Source organism: Camelus dromedarius, chromosome 15 (genome assembly GCF_036321535.1).
Source record: "Camelus dromedarius isolate mCamDro1 chromosome 15, mCamDro1.pat, whole genome shotgun sequence".
NCBI lineage: Eukaryota > Metazoa > Chordata > Mammalia > Artiodactyla > Camelidae > Camelus > Camelus dromedarius.
In genome coordinates this window covers 17,371,336-17,380,300 of record NC_087450.1, presented here as the reverse complement: position 1 = coordinate 17,380,300, position 8,965 = coordinate 17,371,336, and the positions used below count along the sequence as shown (strand labels likewise).

The window sequence follows — 8,965 nt, the reverse complement described above, 5'->3', positions numbered from 1 at the left end:
ACAAGTGAGGATGCTTTGGGCTGCAGGTAACAAAAACCTGACTCAAAGCAACTTAAACAATGTGGAAGTGTATTAAGTCACGTAACAGGAAGGGCAGGGTTCAGGGTGGCTGATTCAGTGGCTCAACAGTATAATCAGAGAATCAAGTTCTTTCCATCTCTCTTCCCTGCTACCTTCATTGTTGGCTTCATCCTCAGACTAGAGGCAAAAGGGCCACCTCCAGATGTGACAATGTCTGGGGTAAGAAGAAAGACTATGTCTTCTTATGAGTGTCTCTTAGAAACAAGGACATTTTTCTCAGAGGTTCCCTAGTGGACTCTCCTTTACCACTCACTGGCCAGGACTGGGCCACGTGCTCATTCCAGAACCAATTGTTGGCAAGATAGGCCAGTCAGACCTACTCTGGAGCACAGAGTGGGGCCAGCTTCCCTTGAGGCACATGGCAACATGGGGGAATGAGTAGATCTTAAGTAAAATTAAAGTTCTGATAGAAAGACAGAAGTGGGGGTGATTGCTGAGTGCAAAACCAACAGTGTCCATTGCAGAGGCAGCAGTGGGCAAGTGGGATATGAATGCTATTATGAACACTCAACTTTAGTTCAACTTTAGTTTTTTATCTGCTCAAATTCTTTCTGGCTTGCTTCTGTCTATGAGATACATTACACACTCATTATCTTTAACTAATATTGCACTAAATCTATTATTCCTAAAAATCCTCTGCTCTGGCCAAAGCATGAACATACTGAGTATCTTCCTATTTCCTCACCTCTCCCAGTCCTTGGACTATAATCTCTCCCACCACACCTGCCTCTTAGCAGATAGCCAGATGCTACCCATCCACCAGGGCCTCGCCCAAACCCAATCGCTTAGTCTATAACCACATAATATTAGTGCCTCAAAGAACCTTCAAGACCATCCAGTCCAGTATCATCTGTCTTCAGGGGTGTCTGTGTGTAGACATAGCTCCTGGAGGGTTGGTCCATTTTTACACTTCTCAGGGGTCCTCTTGGCTCCCAGCACAATGTCTGGTACACATAACAGATGCTCACTAAGTACTTATCGACTGACAGATTAATCAATGACTGCTCACAGACTGAGTGAGTGTAACCCGCCCTGCTTTGAATCTGCAGACTGGCTCTCAGAAGAGAGAGCCGGGGAAGATGGGGAGGAGAGGCTGGCAGTGAGGTGAGGCGAGGAGGCAGTGCTGGGCAGCCCTGGGATGTCAGGGTGGGGAACAAGAGCGATTATAAAGCTGAAAGGCATGGAAATTATCACTCCTCAAACCGGCACGTTAAATGACAAATTATAACCCTTGACTGTCTTCTAAGATACACTCTGGTATCATCTCTGCTAAAGTGAATGAGCCTGCTACCACCCCCATCACTGGCCAATTTTACTCCAGCCCTTAAGGTCAGGATCTTTGGTGGGAGGGAAATGAACACAGATCCTTGGAATGGCCCACAGAGACCTCCCCGTGAAAGCCGCCTTTCCCTGCCCTGGGAGCGGGGAGGAGGAGGGGAGCGCTGGGTAGAAAGGTCCCTTCTGTTCTTGATGGCAGCACAGCAGGTCTGGACTTCCCCTGATTATCCTGGATTTCCAAAGAGCCCAAAAGTTCCCGAGGGTTGTGGACCCACTCTAAACTTCACTGGTAGGTTTGAGGGATTAGTGGTCCTGCCCAGGCTCGTTAGTTTTAAGGGTTAATTAAACAGTGAGCAAACATTTATTGAGGGCCTGCTTAATGGGGAACAGCAGGACAAGCATAGGAGAGGATCCCCTGTGAGGATCTCACCTGCAACCTTTAGCAGATGATACAGCATTGATGATCTGTGTGGCTCAGACTGCCCTGGTCTTCCCAGCACCATCTTCCTCCAAATTCTATTCAAAGACGTCACCGCCTGTGAGGCTGAGGTGGTTGCCACCACCCAGAGGAGCTTCTCCTGGTTACAAGGTTGTAAGGGGAGAAGCAGTGAGCAACAAGGCTATGTTCCAGTCTTAGGGGGAAGAAAAAGACCTAAAGAGAAGAACATACCAGGGATGGAGGAATGGGGTCTAAGTCCCTAGTCCTCCAAGGCTCCCCAGGGCTGCTGGCTCTGGCTTGGAATTTCCCTCATATTGGGTATGACGGGGTTCAGGACACGCTACCCCCAAATATGGCACCTTGGCATACTGAGTATTTTAAGCTGAAGGAGTTTGAGAAAACGGCAGAGCTGGAAAGTCACTCTGACCACCCCTCACCCCTTCTTCTCTGAAACAAGTCACAAAATCCTCATATGAGAGATGCCCTCCCTCTATCTGGAGGAAAGGAGCATCCTTATGGCCAAAGACAGAGGGACACCAAGAAGCACCCTAATAAACAGGCCTTGTAAATCCCCCCAGTTTGCTACATCGCCTCCTCCTGAACCTACCCTGTCCCTCCATGACTGTCCACTCTTCATCAAACCTAGCATCAAATGCTCAGGTCTAACTGTTCCTTTGGGTCTTCATTTCCTTTATGAAGGCTCCCACGTTATGTAAAACTTATATTAAATCAAAGTGTATGATTTTCTCCTGTGAATCTGACTCAGGTTAATTTTCAGACCCAGCCAGGAACCCTAAGAGGGTTAAGAAAACTGTTTTCCTCCCCTGCAGCCCCTGCAGTTACATGAGCCAACACATTCCCCCATCTTTCCTTTCCGTTAGTGCAGCCCGAGTCCCCACCTTTGTGCAGTCAAAGGACCCCCAGGAACGAACATCTAGCACTTGTGCAGCGAGGGCTGGAGTCATTCCAGAGGGCAGCCTTGAAGGATGGAGAGAAGATAGGCGTGAACAGGGACAGTGGCCAGAGAGGGCAGCAGAGGGTTCTGAGGGGATGAATGTGGAGGTTGGGGCCCAGCTGGGCAGAGTGTGTGAGTGAACCCTTGCTCTAGGGGTCCCCGATGGGGGAGTTTGGGCTTCTGCTCATGGAGGCAGGACCCTGACTGGCCAGCCTGGCCTCAGAGCTTGGCAGGAGGCCAGAAGCTGTCTGACTGGCCTCTGGCACACTTCCTCCGCGCGGTAATCCCTCTTCACTTTATAACGCAGAGCCGGGACTCCATGCTCAGCTAATGCCATGAATGACCAGCAACGTCCTCCTCTAGCTGGCTCTATTTCATGTTCATATTTTGTCCTCATCCCCTCCAACCATTCTGTTCTTTCTACTACCTGCTAACCCTCAGCTTTTCTTATTTCCCATTTTTTAGAAGTCTGAAAACTTGCTTACCCTTGCTCTGGGAAGGAGTTAGAGCTAAAGGATCCTAATTCTTGACTCTTAAGAATAAAGTATTGGGCGCCCCAGTCAGCAGCTTCTGAATTTCAAACCAGACAAAAGCAAGGTTCTGGGTGTTCTCATGGCCACCCCGACATACATCCCAGAAGGAGCTTTCTGGATCGCCAGCTGGACCCTGGGTGGGGTGGTGTTTGCATCAGAGGCCTGTTTGCCAGCCACCTCAGGGATCTGCTGGGACCTGAGACAGCCTTCCTCCTCCTCCCTGCCCCACCCAACCTCTGACTCTTCCCGACCTTGCTCCTTCCTGCTGCGCCAAGGTGGGGCCCGCTGCCCTCCCCAGCTCAGCTCTTTGTGACTCAGTGGCAGCCGGTGACCACTTCCCCCCACCCCACCCACACTCACATTCCGATGGCCAGCTCACTCACTTCTTGGCACCTGACCCACACGCACCAGGCCTCTGCTTAGAGTAAATAGTCCTTCTAACGGGGTGATTTACGACTAGGGCCAGCCCTGTATTGGACAGGGTCACGTGTATCTTAGCCTCTGAGTGCATGCCTTTCTCTACACAGCTAATAGCTGGCCTCTGGGAATCTCCCTTTTGACCCATGACTGATCTGGGATATTTTGTTTAAGGGAGCTAGAGACTTACTCTTCAGTGCTGTACCTAGCGCAGTGCTGGCTCAACATGTGTTTAAAGAAAAGAATCTTTTAAAAAGACAGATTAATAAATGGAGAGTAATTTAAGGGTCCTCTGGGCTTCCCCAGGACCCGAGAGATCCTACATAAGGCCTTGTTCTGACCAGGTTAAAGGTGGAGTTGGTGATACCTGGGCCGAAGCCCCAGGTCTGCCCCTCTGAGGTTTCAGGCACCTTGTGTGACCCATGTAAGTGTCCATTCCTCACCTGGCTACTGGGGATGAAAGTTCCATATTTCATCAATTCCAGGATGTGCTGTTTTTCACCTGTGAGTCTCTGAAATCAGGATGTGCCTTTCAATTGATATAGGAATAGGAAATTGTACTGCTGTTTGCTGCCGTAGCCGTCCCTGCAGGAGGAGCCCAGGGGTGGCCATGCTCTGGCCACTGCAGTGTGAAGGGAAGTGACGTATCACTTCTGGCTGAGCTTTAAAAGGATCACCTCAACAATGAGCAAAGTTCCAAAGGGAGGCTGCTCTGTGGGCCTGGATCTCACGTGTAAAGGTCGTGTGGAGCTAAGCTGTGGTCAGTGGGCATTTCAGGAGACAGGAGCATAAACCTTTCTTCTTTAGCCATTGAACTTTCGGAGTCTATGTTTCGACAGTACAATCTAGCATATGCTGACTGGTGCTGCATCTTTCAGCTGGTTGACAGGTTTTTTTCTTTCTTTCTTAGCGGTGCATAATGGTGCAACCTACAACTGAGAGCAGTGTGGATTCAGTGGAACCCAGTGTAACCTTTCCCAGGCTGAATGAATTAATCCAGGTGAACGACTTAGCACACTTGTCTTGAGTGTTCTATTCGTGTTGGTCATTGTTGTATTTCCAGCCCTCTAGAAATATGACAGTGTTTGCTATGATTTGGTATAACGATCTGATGACACAGAAAGTTGGCAGCCCCCTCGGGTCCCTTGTGGAATGAGAGAGGGTATAAGTAAGTTCAAGTAAACAAGAATGTGGCTTGGGCACTTGCTGTTGGAGGCTCTTTGAGGGCGTAGGTGTTTCAGATGGACTTCCCGAAAGCCAGCCACTGAAAAAGCCACTTGTTTGGGTAGGTACCGAAGAATGCTGACTTTCTTCTGATGAATTAACAGTTTATTGTCTGGGATGTGACTACTCAAGTGTGAGGCATCAAGTTTTTGGGGCAACGGAATGAAGATACACCAGGCTCTTTTAGACAGAGCAAATATAAGAATCTTAAATTTTTGCAGAATGAGGAATGGCTCATAGATCCGATCTGAAGATACCAGACTTCCAGCTAATTCTTTAACCTTTTGTAGTATACCCCTGTGCTTTGGAACAGCTCTCCCCAGGAATTTTACAGCCAGCCCCTGCAGACCCAAAGGCAGCAAGAGCGTTTCTGCACGCTGGGCTGGGCCGAAGTGCGATTGTCAGGGCCACCAGGTCTGTCTCTGCCTTTTCACAGCCACTGGCCCCCCCTTCAGCATCCTCTCCCCTGCAGCTCGTGCTCCTGGCCAGCCACCTCCTACATTTCCTCCACTTGGGAAGATGATGCAAGCCATTTATCCTAAAGTATTAGCAATATAAGCATTACTTTCTCAGGAGCATTTGTATTTTAAAAGGGAACCTAGAAAGTGAAAAAGAAAATTACAGGACAGTGTGTAAGGCTGTGTTAGGGGTCTGTTAATTCCAGGAAATAGAAACTCACTCAAGTTGGCTTAAGTTAGAAAAGGAAACAAGAAAAAAAAAGAAAAAAAAAAAGGACATGCTAGAAAACTGCTTGGTTGCAGGTAGTGTGGTATGGCCTCAAGGAACTGAAAAGTTCTCAGGCAACTGCTGTCTCCAACTCTCCACTCTCCAGGGTGCCCTGGTCTCGCATCTCTCCTGCCTGTGTCTACCTCAGTCTTTTCTCCCAGCAGCCAGCTTTCTCTGCTCTGTGCTCAGCTTGTGCACGGCCCCACCGCGGCTGCCCTGATGTGGCGGCCTCGGAGAGGTGGTGTTTAAGAAGTGGTGTAGAGACTGGGCCAGAGACCCCTGTCATCCCACGTGAGCACACAGAAGGCCTATCCAGTCAGTGAGCGTTTTGTAGGTCTGGGGGTCCATTCCCTCCTACACTTGAAGCCAAAGTTGGTCTACATGTCTGTCCTCCCTTCTGTCCTCCACTTCATAATGTCCCTGACAGTGCTGACCTGACATGTGAGACTCACGGTCCACTTGGATGCAGCTCTCTCTTCAGCCTGCACCCCCACTTCCCCTCCCCACCCCACAACCTGCAATCACCCCTTATGCAACTACCTGAGAGCTCTTTCTAAAATGCAAAGCAAGCCTGCCCCTTCACTGTGTAAATCCATCTCAGGCCCCCTGACCAAGGCAGTGAGACTCCCTTCCCTTGGGGCCCCTTCCTTTATTTTCAGCCCTGCCTTTTGCCTCCTTCCTTCCCCCCAGATCCAGCCTCCAGGAAGTTTCTGCTCCCTGGGATACCCTGCCTCCTTTTTGCCTACCTAGCCAACTCCTACTTTCCCTCCAATGCCTTGCTCAAAGCCACCTCCTCTGAGAAGCCTTCCTTGATTACCCACAGGCAGGGGCCTTTTTTCTTTCTTTTGTGTTTCTGTGATGCTTTGTTTACCCCTCTCTGCCAGCAGCTATGTCTTTTCCACCAGAGTATGAACTCTTTCAGGGCAGGAACTGGGCTTTATTCTTGCCTGTGCCAAGAACAGAGCCTGGCATCAACTAGATATTCAGTGTAAGGCAGCTGCCAGGCAGAGAAGCATAATGGTTATGAGTACAGATGCTGGTACTACTCAACCTGGGTTCAGAGTCAGGCTCTGCTACATACTGTGACTTAACATCTTCATGCCTCGGTTTTTCTACCTGTAAAAAGGGGATAATGTTACTTCCTATCCCATACATTTTTGCTGAAGTTTAAATGAGGGAACATATGCAAAGGGTATGCCACTCATTGTGTGTGAGTTATTATTGTTATTTTTATTATTTCTGAATGGTGTTCGTGTAGAAGGAGGGGCACACAGAGCCTTGCACCAGCCCAATGATTTTGGTTAGGAAAAACTCTCTCTGAGACATGCAGGCTAATATTACTTTAAAATATTTTGTGGCAATGGCACACTGGCATGTCCTCTTCCTGGAGAAATTCAGGGAAGTTGCAAAATACCATCACTTTCCTTGAAGAATCCTCCATATTTCCTCACCTCTTGTCCATTTGCAGGGAGCACATTTAATAACCCAAACAGAGTGTTGGAAGAGACTTGGCTGGAAAGGGTTAATTCTGAAGGAACTGGGCTCTGGGGAAAGAGAGGTTTCTAGGGATGGTGGAGCATCAGGCTTTCCCGGGTCCATCTGAGGTGCTGGGAGGCATCACCATGGTGATGAAGAGTGGGGGTCCACTTTGCATTTTTGTGGGGCTTTTTATTTCTTCATTTCTGGTGAGGTTCAGTTGAACTACATTATGGAGACAAGGGGCACAGAGAAAGGTAAATGCTTTGCTCAGCCAGGGTGTATGGCAAGTTATTGGAAAGGCAGGGACTAAGTCACTGAGTCATTCAATGTAGTAACCTGTAATGAAAAAGAATATGAAAATGAATATATGTATATATATGTATGACTGAAACATTATGCTGTACACCAGAAATTGACACAACATTGTAAACTGACTCTACTTCAATTTTTTAGCAACTCAATTTTTTATTGGAAAAAAAAATTCTATGGAGCCTGCTCTGTGCCAGGCTCAATTCCAGGTGTGGAGGACTCAGCAGAAAGCAAAGCCAACAGGATCTTTGACCTAATGGGGATACAAGCAATAGTCAACGAAGCAAACATACACCGTATGTCACTGATTCTAAGACCCCCCCCCCCATTAAAAAAAAAATCTCTGAAATCGAAGCAAATGCATCTTAAAACCAGTGGCATGTCTCAAGAACATTTTCCCTCTCGTAGTGATACATAAAATAATGCTGCGCCTTACAGTGGATGGCATCTGAGATTTAATGAAATATAATAATATGATTTAGGTGATGGCATTCTAACTCTCCTTGATACGGACTTATTTTCCTTCCGAGCGAGTTACAGTAAAATCCTGAAGCCTGAAATGGACAATGATTTCTCTGACTAATCTATTCTTGGGACTTTTTGAAGAAATACTCAGCTCTCTCAGTTGTATTTGTGTGAATCCACCTTTCTTTGAAACCAATAAGGATCCTACCTATATCAGTAAAGAATTTGTTTAGCTGCAAATAAGAGAAAATCCAACCAACAGGGACTTACACTAATATGCATAATCCTAGGACTGGTGCAGCTGCTTAAATAAGTCATCGTGGTGCTGGCTTCGGCAGCACGTATACTAAAATTAGAACAATACAGAGAAGATTAGCAGGGCCCCTGCGCAAGATGACACGCAAATTTGTGAAGTGTCCCATATTTTTGGTAGATACTAACTACTATATATAAAGTAGATAAACAACAAGTTTCTACTGTATAGCACAGGGAACTATATTCAATATCTTGTAGTAACCACTAATGAAAAAGAATATGAAAAGGAAAATATATATGTATGTGTGACTGAAACTTTATGCTGTACACCAGAAATTGACACAACATTGTAAATTGACTATACTTCAGAAAAAAAAGTCATCGTGTATACAGGTTTCTTCTATCATTTTGCTCTACCACCCTCAGCTCATGATTAGTCCTCATGGTCACAAGATGGCTGCTGCACTTTGTAGTCTCACATCCATGTTCCAGGTAGGATGAAGGAGGAAGGGCAAAGGGCTTGTCAGCATTTTTTTTTTTTTTTCAAAGCCAGAGAAACAAGCTTTCCTGGAAGTCTCACTTGGCTGACTTTGCCTACATCTCATAAGCTCAGTGTGGTGTCACATGCTCACCCTGAGTGAGAAGGTGGCTATGGAAAACGGAATTGTGGATGGAGAAGCAACAGTGTCTGCTCTGCTGAGGAAAGAGAAGAATGCAGTTCCCATGTGTACATGTGTGTAATGGGCTGGACAGTGGGACTCAGAAGGAGGAGAGAATACATTTCATTTACTACTCCTGCATGGA

The 8,965-nt window shown here is 47.2% G+C and overlaps 1 non-coding gene across 1 annotated transcript; it reads left to right on the top strand.

Moving 5' to 3' along the window:
• Positions 1-8,228: 8,228 nt before the first annotated feature.
• LOC116157564 (U6 spliceosomal RNA) lies at positions 8,229-8,334 on the top strand. Its single transcript, XR_004141694.2, has one exon. It is a non-coding gene; the product is annotated as a U6 spliceosomal RNA (small nuclear RNA).
• The last annotated feature ends 631 nt before the right edge of the window (positions 8,335-8,965 follow it).